The sequence below is a fragment of the Lolium perenne genome, chromosome 7 (assembly GCF_019359855.2).
Source record: "Lolium perenne isolate Kyuss_39 chromosome 7, Kyuss_2.0, whole genome shotgun sequence".
Classification (NCBI taxonomy): domain Eukaryota; kingdom Viridiplantae; phylum Streptophyta; class Magnoliopsida; order Poales; family Poaceae; genus Lolium; species Lolium perenne.
Window position 1 is genome coordinate 243,890,089 of NC_067250.2, and position 13,625 is coordinate 243,903,713.

At 46.8% G+C, this 13,625-nt stretch overlaps 1 long non-coding RNA gene across 1 annotated transcript; it reads right to left on the reverse strand.

The window, feature by feature from the left end:
• Positions 1 to 10,305: 10,305 nt before the first annotated feature.
• LOC127321336 (uncharacterized) lies at positions 10,306 to 13,373 on the reverse strand. The gene is made up of 4 exons (XR_007863987.1): positions 13,200 to 13,373; positions 12,970 to 13,109; positions 10,575 to 10,675; positions 10,306 to 10,439 (listed from the first exon to the last, which is right to left on the reverse strand). It is a non-coding gene; the product is annotated as an uncharacterized lncRNA (long non-coding RNA).
• Positions 13,374 to 13,625: the final 252 nt, after the last annotated feature.

A 13,625-nucleotide genomic window follows, 5' to 3' on the forward strand; every position in this document is an offset into this window, starting at 1 on the left:
CCCTAACCAGTAGACCAGGCACACCGTCGATCGTGTGATAATGGCTCTAGCTACGGGTATATGTGCCAAAGGGTCCCAATCTTTGGTTCCCCATGTGTATATGTACTAAACAAACCTAAAAGAATGAAAAGTTACATTGGTGCACCCTCGCGCGGAGAAATCTAGGGGGGTAGACCCGCCGGGGCACACGTTCCGCTGTTTTGGGGGGAGGAGGGGGATAATGACCGCCGGAGCACCGGAACCCCACCAAACCTTGCATGTGGACCTATGATATGTGTCAAAGTGTGATGCAAGGTGTAATGGTGCAAAAGTAGCTCCCCTAAACCCTAAACCCTAAACTGGGGAGGCTTCGAGCCCTAAACCCCTCTAAATCCCTAAACCACGACGCCGGAGCTGCAGAACCATGCATCATAAACCCTAACCCTAACCCTAAACCCTAAACCTATACCTAACCATAAATACTTACCCTTTAACCTAAACCCTAGCCCTAGCCCCTAAACCCTAGCCCTAACCCTACACCTAACCCTAACCAGTAGACCAGGCACACCGTCGATCGTGTGATAATGGCTCTAGCTGCTGGTATATGTGCCAAAGGGTCCCAATCTTTGGTTCTCCATGTGTATATGTACTAAACAAACCTAAAAGAATGAAAAGTTACATTGGTGCACCCTCGCGCGGAGAAATCTAGGGGGGTAGACCCGCCGGGCACGCGTTCCATTGTTTTGGGGGAGGAGGGGATAACGACCGCCGGAGCACCGGAACCCCACCAAACCTTGCATGTGGACCTATGATATGTGTCAAAGTGTGATGCAAGGTGTAATGGTGCAAAAGTAGCTCCCCTAAACCCTAAACCCTAAAGCGGGAGGCTTCGAGCCCTAAACCCCTCTAAATCCCTAAACCACGATGCCGGAGCTGCAGAACCATGCATCATAAACCCTAACCCTAACCCTAAACCCTAAACCTATACCTAACCATAAATACTTACCCTTTAACCTAAACCCTAGCCCTAGCCCCTAAACCCTAGCCCGAACCCTACACCTAACCCTAACCAGTAGACCAGGCACACCGTCGATCGTGTGATAATGGCTCTAGGCTGGGTATATGTGCCAAAGGGTCCCAATCTTTGGTTCTCCATGTGTATATGTACTAAACAAACCTAAAAGAATGAAAAGTTACATTGGTGCACCCTCGCGCGGAGAAATCTATCGGGCTAGACCCGCAGGGCACACGTTCATTGTTTTGGGGGGAGGAGGGGGATAACGACCGCCGAGCACCGGAACCCCACCAAACCTTGAATGTTGTCCTATGTTTTGTGTCAATGTGTGATGCAATGTGTAATGGTGCAAAAGTAGCTCCCCTAAACCCTAAACCCTAAAGCGGGGAGGCTTGAGCCCTAAACCCCTCTAAATCCCTAAACCACGGCCGGAGCTGCAGAACCATGCATCATAAACCCTAACCCTAACCCTAAACCCTAAACCTATACCTAACCATAAATACTTACCCTTTAACCTAAACCCTAGCCCTAGCCCCTAAACCCTAGCCCTAACCCTACACCTAACCCTACCCATGAGACCAGGCACACCGTCGATCGTGTGATAATGGCTCTAGCTGCTGGTATATGTGCCAAAGGGTCCCAATCTTTGGTTCTCCATGTGTATATGTACTAAACAAACCTAAAAGAATGAAAAGTTACATTGGTGCACCCTCGCGCGGAGAAATCTAGGGGGTAGACCCGCCGGGCACGCGTTCATTGTTTTGGGGGGAGGAGGGGATAACGACCGCCGGAGCACCGGAACCCCACCAAACCTTGCATGTGGACCTATGATATGTGTCATAGTGTGATGCAAGGTGTAATGGTGCAAAAGTAGCTCCCCTAAACCCTAAACCCTAAGCGGGAGGCTTCGAGCCCTAAACCCCTCTAAATCCCTAAACCACGATGCCGAGCTGCAGAACCATGCATCATAAACCCTAACCCTAACCCTAAACCCTAAACCTATACCTAACCATAAATACTTACCCTTTAACCTAAACCCTAGCCCTAGCCCCTAAACCCTAGCCCTAACCCTACACCTAACCCTAACCGATGAGACCAGGCACACCGTCGATCGTGTGATAATGGCTCTAGCTGCTGGTATATGTGCCAAAGGGTCCCAATCTTTGGTTCTCCATGTGTATATGTACTAAACAAACCTAAAAGAATGAAAAGTTACATTGGTGCACCCTCGCGCGGAGAAATCTAGGGGGTAGACCCGCCGGAGCACACGTTCATTGTTTTGGGGGGAGGAGGGGGATAACGACCGCCGGAGCACCGGAACCCCACCAAACCTTGCATGTGGACCTATGATATGTGTCAAAGTGTGATGCAAGGTGTAATGGTGCAAAAGTAGCTCCCCTAAACCCTAAACCCTAAGCTGGGAGGCTTCGAGCCCTAAACCCCTCTAAATCCCTAAACCACGACGCCGGAGCTGCAGAACCATGCATCATAAACCCTAACCCTAACCCTAAACCCTAAACCTATACCTAACCATAAATACTTACCCTTTAACCTAAACCCTAGCCCTAGCCCCTAAACCCTAGCCCTAACCCTACACCTAACCCTAACCAGTAGACCAGGCACACCGTCGATCGTGTGATAATGGCTCTAGCTGCTGGTATATGTGCCAAAGGGTCCCAATCTTTGGTTCTCCATGTGTATATGTACTAAACAAACCTAAAAGAATGAAAAGTTACATTGGTGCACCCTCGCGCGGAGAAATCTAGGGGGTAGACCCGCCAGGGCACGCGTTCCATTGTTTTGGGGGAGGAGGGGGATAACGACCGCCGGAGCACCGGAACCCCACCAAACCTTGCATGTGGACCTATGATATGTGTCAAAGTGTGATGCAAGGTGTAATGGTGCAAAAGTAGCTCCCCTAAACCCTAAACTCTAAAGCTGAGGGAGGCTTCGAGCCCTAAACCCCTCTAAATCCCTAAACCACGACGCCGGAGTCTGAGAACAATGCATCATAAACCCTAACCCTAACCCTAAACCCTAAACCTATACCTAACCATAAATACTTACCCTTTAACCTAAACCCTAGCCCTAGCCCCTAAACCCTAGCCCTAACCCTACACCTAACCCTAACCGATGAACCAGGCACACCGTCGATCGTGTGATAATGGCTCTAGCTGCGGGTATATGTGCCAAAGGGTCCCAATCTTTGGTTCTCCATGTGTATATGTACTAAACAAACCTAAAAGAATGAAAAGTTACATTGGTGCCCCCTCGCACGGAGAAATCTAGGGGGGTAGACCCACCGGGGCACACGTTCCGCTGTTTTGGGGGGAGGAGGGGGATAACGACCGCCGGAGCACCGGAACCCCACCAAACCTTGCATGTGGACCTATGATATGTGTCAAAGTGTGATGCAAGGTGTAATGGTGCAAAAGTAGCTCCCCTAAACCCTAAACCCTAAACTGTGGAGGCTTCGAGCCCTAAACCCCTCTAAATCCCTAAACCACGACGCCGGAGCTGCAGAACCATGCATCATAAACCCTAACCCTAACCCTAAACCCTAAACCTATACCTAACCATAAATACTTACCCTTTAACCTAAACCGTAGCCCTAGCCCCTAAACCCTAGCCCTAACCCTACACCTAACCCTAACCAGTAGACCAGGCACACCGTCGATCGTGTGATAATGGCTCTAGCTGCTGGTATATGTGCCAAAGGGTCCCAATCTTTGGTTCTCCATGTGTATATGTACTAAACAAACCTAAAAGAATGAAAAGTTACATTGGTGCACCCTCGCGCGGAGAAATCTAGTCGGATGGACCCGCCGGGGCACGCGTTCCGCTGTTTTGGGGGGAGGAGGGGGATAACGACCGCCGGAGCACCGGAACCCCACCAAACCTTGCATGTGGACCTATGATATGTGTCAAAGTGTGATGAAAGGTGTAATGGTGCAAAAGTAGCTCCCCTAAACCCTAAACCCTAAACTGGGGAGGCTTCGAGCCCTAAACCCCTCTAAATCCCTAAACCACGACGTCGGAGCTGCAGAACCATGCATCATAAACCCTAACCCTAACCCCAAACCCTAAACCTATACCTAACCATAAATATTACCCTTTAACCTAAACCCTAGCCCTAGCCCCTAAACCCTAGCCCTAACCCTACACCTAACCCTAACCAGTAGACCAGGCACACCGTCGATCGTGTGATAATGGCTCTAGCTGCTGGTATATGTGCCAAAGGGTCCCAATCTTTGGTTCTCCATGTGTATATGTACTAAACAAACCTAAAAGAATGAAAAGTTACATTGGTGCACCCTCGCGCGGAGAAATCTAGGGGGGTAGACCCGCCGGGGCACACGTTCCGCTGTTTTGGGGGGAGGAGGGGGATAACGACCGCCGGAGCACCGGAACCCCACCAAACCTTGCATGTGGACCTATGATATGTGTCAAAGTGTGATGCAAGGTGTAATGGTGCAAAAGTAGCTCCCCTAAACCCTAAACCCTAAACTGGGGAGGCTTCGAGCCCTAAACCCCTCTAAATCCCTAAACCACGACGCCGGAGCTGCAGAACCATGCATCATAAACCCTAACCCTAACCCTAAACCCTAAACCTATACCTAACCATAAATACTTACCCTTTAACCTAAACCCTAGCCCTAGCCCCTAAACCCTAGCCCTAACCCTACACCTAACCCTAACCAGTAGACCAGGCACACCGTCGATCGTGTGATAATGGCTCTAGCTGCTGGTATATGTGCCAAAGGGTCCCAATCTTTGGTTATCCATGTGTATATGTACTAAACAAACCTAAAAGAATGAAAAGTTACATTGGTGCACCCTCGCGCGGAGAAATCTAGGGGGGTAGACCCGCCGGGGCACGCGTTCCGCTGTTTTGGGGGGAGGAGGGGGATAACGACCGCCGGAGCACCGGAACCCCACCAAACCTTGCATGTGGACCTATGATATGTGTCAAAGTGTGATGCAAGGTGTAATGGTGCAAAAGTAGCTCCCCTAAACCCTAAACCCTAAACTGGGGAGGCTTCGAGCCCTAAACCCCTCTAAATCCCTAAACCACGACGTCGGAGCTGCAGAACCATGCATCATAAACCCTAACCCTAACCCTAAACCCTAAACCTATACCTAACCATAAATACTTACCCTTTAACCTAAACCCTAGCCCTAGCCCCTAAACCCTAGCCCTAACCCTACACCTAACCCTAACTAGTAGACCCGGCACACCGTCGATCGTGTGATAATGGCTCTAGCTGCGGGTATATGTGCCAAAGGGTCCCAATCTTTGGTTCTCCATGTGTATATGTACTAAACAAACCTAAAAGAATGAAAAGTTACATTGGTGCACCCTCGCGCGGAGAAATCTAGGGGGTAGACCCGCCGGGGCACACGTTCCGTTATTTTGGGGGGGGAGGGGGATAACGACCGCCGGAGCACCGGAACCCCACCAAACCTTGCATGTGGACCTATGATATGTGTCAAAGTGTGATGCAAGGTGTAATGGTGCAAAAGTAGCTCCCCTAAACCCTAAACCCTAAACTGGGGAGGCTTCGAGCCCTAAACCCCTCTAAATCCCTAAACCACGACGCCGGAGCTGCAGAACCATGCATCATAAACCCTAACCCTAAACCCTAAACCTATACCTAACCATAAATACTTACCCTTTAACCTAAACCCTAGCCCTAGCCCCTAAACCCTAGCCCTAACCCTACACCTAACCCTAACCAGTAGACCAGGCACACCGTCGATCGTGTGATAATGGCTCTAGCTGCTGGTATATGTGCCAAAGGGTCCCAATCTTTGGTTCTCCATGTGTATATGTACTAAACAAACCTAAAAGAATGAAAAGTTACATTGGTGCACCCTCGCGCGGAGAAATCTAGGGGTAGACCCGCCGGGCACACGTTCATTTGTTTTGGGGGGAGGAGGGGGATAACGACCGCCGGAGCACCGAAACCCCACCAAACCTTGCATGTGGACCTATGATATGTGTCAAAGTGTGATGCAAGGTGTAATGGTGCAAAAGTAGCTCCCCTAAACCCTAAACCCTATAGCGGGAGGCTTCGAGCCCTAAACCCCTCTAAATCCCTAAACCACGACGCCTGGAGCCGCAGAACCATGCATCATAAACCCTAACCCTAACCCTAAACCCTAAACCTATACCTAACCATAAATACTTACCCTTTAACCTAAACCCTAGCCCTAGCCCCTAAACCCTAGCCCTAACCCTACACCTAACCCTAACCAAGAGACCAGCTGCACACCGTCGATCGTGTGATAATGGCTCTAGCTGCTGGTATATGTGCCAAAGGGTCCCAATCTTTGGTTCTCCATGTGTATATGTACTAAACAAACCTAAAAGAATGAAAAGTTACATTGGTGCACCCTCGCGGAGAAATCTAGAGGGGTAGACCCGCCGGGGCACGCGTTCATTGTTTTGGGGGAGGAGGGGGATAACGACCGCCGAGCACCGGAACCCCACCAAACCTTGCATGTGGACCTATGATATGTGTCAAAGTGTGATGCAAGGTGTAATGGTGCAAAAGTAGCTCCCCTAAACCCTAAACCCTAAACTGGGAGGCTTGAGCCCTAAACCCCTCTAAATCCCTAAACCACGACGCGGAGCTGCAGAACCATGCATCATAAACCCTAACCCTAACCCTAAACCCTAAACCTATACCTAACCATAAATACTTACCCTTTAACCTAAACCCTAGCCCTAGCCCCTAAACCCTAGCCCTAACCCTACACCTAACCCTAACCAGTAGACCAGGCACACCATCGATCGTGTGAGAATGGCTCTTGCTTTGGTATATGTGCCAAAGGGTCCCAATCTTTGGTTCTCCATGTGTATATGTACTAAACAAACCTAAAAGAATGAAAAGTTACATTGGTGCACCCTCGCGCGGAGAAATCTAGGGGGGTAGACCCGCCGGGGCACACGTTCCGCTGTTTTGGGGGGAGGAGGGGGATAACGACCGCCGGAGCACCGGAACCCCACCAAACCTTGCATGTGGACCTATGATATGTGTCAAAGTGTGATGCAAGGTGTAATGGTGCAAAAGTAGCTCCCCTAAACCCTAAACCCTAAACTGGGGAGGCTTCGAGCCCTAAACCCCTCTAAATCCCTAAACCACGACGCCGGAGCTGCAGAACCATGCATCATAAACCCTAACCCTAACCCTAAACCCTAAACCTATACCTAACCATAAATACTTACCCTTTAACCTAAACCCTAGCCCTAGCCCCTAAACCCTAGCCCTAACCCTACACCTAACCCTAACCGATAGACCGAGCACACCGTCGATCGTGTGATAATGGCTCTAGCTGCTGGTATATGTGCCAAAGGGTCCCAATCTTTGGTTCTCCATGTGTATATGTACTAAACAAACCTAAAAGAATGAAAAGTTACATTGGTGCACCCTCGCGCGGAGAAATCTAGGGGTAGACCCGCCGGAACACGCGTTCGCATTGTTTTGGGGGAGGAGGGGGATAACGACCGCCGAGCACCGGAACCCCACCAAACCTTGCATGCGGACCTATGATATGTGTCAAAGTGTGATGCAAGGTCTAATGGTGCAAAAGTAGCTCCCCTAAACCCTAAACCCTAAAGCGGGAGGCTTTGAGCCCTAAACCCCTCTAAATCCCTAAACCACGACGCCGGAGCTGCAGAACCATGCATCATAAACCCTAACCCTAACCCTAAACCCTAAACCTATACCTAACCATAAATACTTACCCTTTAACCTAAACCCTAGCCCTAGCCCCTAAACCCTAGCCCTAACCCTACACCTAACCCTAACCAGTAGATCAGGCACACCGTCGATCGTGTGATAATGGCTCTAGCTGCGGGTATATGTGCCAAAGGGTCCCAATCTTTGGTTCTCCATGTGTATATGTACTAAACAAACCTAAAAGAATGAAAAGTTACATTGGTGCACCCTCGCGGAGAAATCTAGGGGGTAGACCGCCGGGCACACGTTCCGCTGTTTTGGGGGGAGGAGGGGGATAACGACCGCCGGAGCACCGGAACCCCACCAAACCTTGCATGTGGACCTATGATATGTGTCAAAGTGTGATGCAAGGTGTGATTCACCAAATGGTGCATGGCATGGATCCCCGGTCTGACATTCCTCACCTTCGGGCGATAACACTTAACAGATTCGTGGACGTGTACGCTGAAGTGTCCCGCCGCGGGTATATCGGGGGCTAGACTGTGCCAAAGGGTTCCACACATGGTTTTCCATATGTCCATGGACTAAACAAACCTAAACCTATGAAAAGGTATATTGGTGGAACCTCGCACGGAGAAATCTAGGGGGTAGACCCGCCGTCCCGCTGTTTTGGGGGGAAGGAGGGGGACGGCCGCCGGAGCACCGGAACCCTGATATATGTGGGGGATGAGCATGGAGACTAATTTTGTATTGCACATAGTGTAATAAATAGTCATCAAAAAGAAAAACTAATTAACAAAATAAATATAAGTAGTAGATGAAATAAAATAGTTAGAAAAACAAATAAAATGTATATTGGCGCACGGCAAAGGGAGCAGCGCACGGCAAAGGACCCTTTGCCGTGCAACTGGTCTATCTGCACGGCAAAGGGGCGGGGCACGGCAGTGCCCAGGCCTTTGCCGTGGGCTGTTTCTTTGCCGTGCGGCTTGCAGGGACTTTGCCGTCCTAAAATCTTTGCCGTGCGCTGCTCCCATACTTTGCCGTGAGAAACTGCTTTGCCGTGCGCCAAGTCTTTCTTTGCCGTGCTAGGTTTCTTTGCCGTGCGCTGCTCTCATACTTTGCCGTGCGTTTTGGCGTTGCCGTGCGGTCTTCTTGCTGCGCACGGCAAAGAAATCTTTGCCGTGCAGCACATCACGGCAAAGAAATCTTTGCCGTGCAGCACCTCACGGCAAAGATTGGCTGCACGGCAGCGCCTGATTTTCCCGTAGTGTATAATCATCCATGCATTCGTATGGTTTATCTTCATCTCAGTTATGCTAATTAGTAGCCTAAAGAAAAGTTTGTCACGTGTGTGAGTAAATGGTGTACGCGGCAGGGAAGGGATTTGGCAGCAATAGTGGTTTAAAGGGATGCGGTATCCATCATATGATAGAGACAATGTTCTGTCGATCACTAATTAACACGGTACATGACCAATTAATTTATTGAGACAATTGAGGCTACATGGTTCTTGCGACATAACAGTGGAAGATGCACTTTCGTAGCAGTTAAAATGCGTAAAATATCATACAATTTTGTTTGAGGGTGAACAGAACTTTTCGTGAATAAAAACTATGTTGATATGTGTCTGGAAACAACGGAGATGAGAAAAAGAAGTCTAGTTGCTGACTCACTTCATACTAAAAAGCTATTGTATTGTACACACTGTAAGAATAAGGTTTTTCCGGAGGTAAAGATTTGCAAGCTAATCCAATATATTAAGAAGCGCATCCAGAGAACTATAATTTTGCAGTCGCTGGATATAATTAAAGGAGAGCTTTGCAATCAACAGAGCTACCATAGAACTAAGTTCCTGTGAAGAAACATATTTCAGTAGTTTATGCACGACAAACCAACACTATTTAATTCAGCACTTCTGCTCTTTCAAACTACAAAATGTTGCCCTTGCAAAATTTAAACAGTGTGTTAATTATAGTTTACTCGCACAGAAGAATTTCCAAATAAGATCTAATTTACACAAGCATGCTTATGTCAGGGTACACCTTTGTTTGTAACAGACCAAAGTTCAACTTGGTGCAATGCATGCAAGAACTGAATAAATGCCATGAAAATATATATGCTGGAATACTGCCAATCCGAGGTTGAAACCATTTCCTCTTATAGATGACTCACTTCACACTAAAAATTTATTGTACACACTATAAGAATAAGGTTTTTTCGGATGTAAAGATTTCCAGCTAATCCGATATATTAAGAAGCGCATCCAGAGAACTACAATTCTGCAGTAGCTGGATATAATTAAAGGAGAGCTTTGCAATCAACAGAGCTACCATACAAAGTTCTTGTGAAGAAACAAATTTCAGCAATTTATGCAGGACAAACCGGCACTATTTAATCCAACACTTCTGTTCTTTCAAACTACAAAATGTAGCTCTTGCAAAATAGAAACAATGCGTTAATTATTGTTTACTCACACAGAAGATTTTCAAAATAAGACCTAATTTACACAAACATGGTCATGTCAGGGTACAACTTTGTAACTTGAGACCAAAGTTCAAGCTGGTGCAATGCATGAGAGAACTGAATAAATGCCATGAAATTATATATGCTGGAATACTGTCAATCCCAGGTTGAAAGCATTTTCAATTATATATAAGAAATAAGTTAGAGCATTTGAAGTCTTAACAATGTACTCTGATCTTAATTAGTGGAGAAGACACTGCAGTCTTGTTTCCAACTTCCAACTACCAGAAAAACACCTAAGAAAACAAAAGCATTAGATTGGATAGCCTTCAAGTGGTCATATAGCTGATTACGTTAAATTATATTGTGACCTTATTAACAAAGATTCACACATTATGATACTGAAGGTGAGACAACAAGGGAGCTCGTACGGGGCAGAGGTAGCGATGTTGCCGGTGCTATCCGACGACTTTCCAGCCACTATTTGTACGATCTGCTGCGGGCCAAGGTTGTCCGGTCTCCACCAGTTGGGCTTATTCATCGACGATGTAGTGTACATGAAAGAATGTTAAGTGTATGCCCCTTCTAAATTTCTATATGAGGAGCCAACATAAATCTGCAATTGCGTGATTGCTATAAAATTGGACTATGCTACTCTAGGAGCACAACACAAGTTCAACAAGTGTGTATCTCCCATGGATAGTTACTATCAATACTGCAAAAGCACAAGATAATCCATTGAAAAATAGGGTAGCAACTAATTAAGATTCTCCGAGCACATGCTGCAATGAACAGCTCGTGAATGTCTGAATCTAATCTGTATGTGCAATATACCAGTAAAAAACCACATATGATGCTCTGGACGATGGATCACATGATCCCAATTCAAAGTATTAATTTCCCCACTATCTAGAAAATTCAAAAATCATGTAATTGCTCACTATTGTTTTGGATTTTAATTTTCATGAAAAATTAGAACTATATGTAAGCTATGGAAAAATTCCAAGCCATTTTCCACAACCTGAATATGCTACTCTAGCTCCTCAATTTTGCTTTTGTTTTTCACCCATATTAGAAAGCAGCAAAAAATCACGAAACCTTGTCAGTACATTCGTACATTTACATCTGCGAGATTAGAGAGACCAGTTCAGTATTACTGAAATTTTTTATAATTTTTTCCCCAAAAACCAAAGAGCGTACATATCTTAATACTCATACGCATACACATCCACACTTGAGTAATATAAATCAAACTCATGAGATAGTTTAGTTCCATGTTTGAAAATATCCAAAACCTATACATAAAACTAATTATCACAAAATCAACGTATTTCCTAACTATGTATAGCTGCACGGTGGCGGAGCCAGGATTGGACCAAAGCCCGGGCCAAAAACTAAGCGCAAGAAAAAATTCTATAAAAACTTTTGCAATAACACATAAATTTGGTACAGAAGCAAATACGAACATATATTTTCAAATCTATTGATAACGCTCCAAGAATGTGCATAAAATATGAAGAAAATCTAGAAATAATTGTTCCTAAATCGTCTCTTCATGTTCTGTTCCTAAACGTGAAGTCAATTGCAAGCAATTGTTAAAACATAGCACCATATCACTCAATCACGAGTCATTCATCATCTGTTCCTAAACCGAGAAACCCAACAGGAAATTACCTAGTTGAGAGCAGCAGCAGCTTAGCCGGAAGCAATCTGCAGGAGTTCTGCAGTTTGAATGATGAAGATAGGAATTAAGCGCAGAGGAGGACGAGGTAGTACCGCAAAAATCCGTCGCCAGCCGATGGTAGTGGGCGCAGAGGAGCCAACGAGGGCAAGCAGAGGCGGCCCCTCTAGGAAAGACGTTTTAGGTGCAGGTCGGAAGCGGGCAAGCGGCGGGCTCCGGCAGTAAGGCGACCTAGGGTGTGGCGGTGCGCTCTTGCGCAGCGACGAAGCGGGCGAGGGCGACGGATCACGCCAGCGAGTGAAAATTCTAAGGCCGAACCGAGTTGGGCACTTGGGCCTGACCTGATCAGCAGCCGGGGCCAAATATTCTTTTCAGGAATAGAAGGAAGAAAATTTCCCAGCGCCCCGGGCCATGGCCCCTTGTTGCCCTGGGCCTGGCTCCGCCCCTGCACCTAATCCTTGCAAAGGACAAAGAATCTGAAACGGAAAAAAAAACTGACAAGATCTCCATTGTACCATTGGTCTAGTGGCAGGTAATTTTCTATATCAACTTATCAAGCACATGTTCTCTTCTTCTTATGAGTTCTCCTATTATCCAGAGCAAGGGTACACTGTACTGTAAGTCTTTCCCAACTCTTCTGAGATCACTTGAGCATGCCAAAAGTTTCTAAGTGCGTATATTTGCATAACTATAGCATGTAAAATGAACCGGGTACAAACTTTACCTAGATTAAAAAAATCTTGAAACTTTCCTGTTACATATTCCATGTCAGATAGTCGCATGGCCTCATTTGTTATAGACATCCAATGAAGTATTACCTAATTATCAAAATACCTATTGTATAGAAGTTTAAATCATTAACATCAATGGGAAGCATTCAAACAAATATTCAGTGTCAAAAACAAAATTCAATATCAAGTATACACATAGTCTCATTTGTGTGGAGCATTTTAACAAACACATGGTGTACGGGTCAAATATATCAGTTAGGGAGAGCACATATACGGGAAGAATTCAAACAAATATTCAGTTTCAAAAAAGAAATAAATATCAAATAAATGCATGATCTCATTTGTCTGGAGCATTTAAACAAACACAGTGTAATGTCAAATATATCAGTTTGGGAGAGAGAGAAACAAGCAAACCTGTGAGTAGAGGAAGATCCTGCGAGGACTGGGGAGTTCAAGCACAACCGTGGTTTCAGCAGATGGGGCTTCCGGCTTCTCCCAATGTGGACAGTCAGTGCCTCTAGGGCCATGGACTGGTCGCCGATTAGAGGCAGCGTCTTCCAGGGAGAGAGAGAGAGAGGATCAAGCTCGAGTAGAGGGAAGGGTCATGGGGTAGGCAACAGAGAAATAGACAGGAAAGATGGTACCAGATTGGAGCCCCGCCAGAGACCAGATCGACGTGGGGAGAAGATCTGGGATCGCATCCTTGCAGTCTTCCGTCAGCTACGCCAACACTGGGATGGCCCCCCTCGCCACCACGGCGAGCACGACAAGGAGGAGGAGGAGACCTTGAGCGGAGGTAATGAAGAGGACGAGGCGTGTTTTCCACTTTTCCTTCTAGCATACCACAGAGATGGCGATTCCACCGACAATACACGAACCAGCCAGGCGCCGACAGGTGGGACCAAGTAGCGTGAGACTCGCTGGAGCAACCACAGACGCCCGCAACGCTTGGAGCTTAGTGCTCTTTAGGGATATGTTGATGACATCATATTTGTCTTACCATATGTGTACATAAAACGTTGTTATCCTATGTGCATTGTGAAAACAGAAATTTGCCTCCTGGGTCGCCT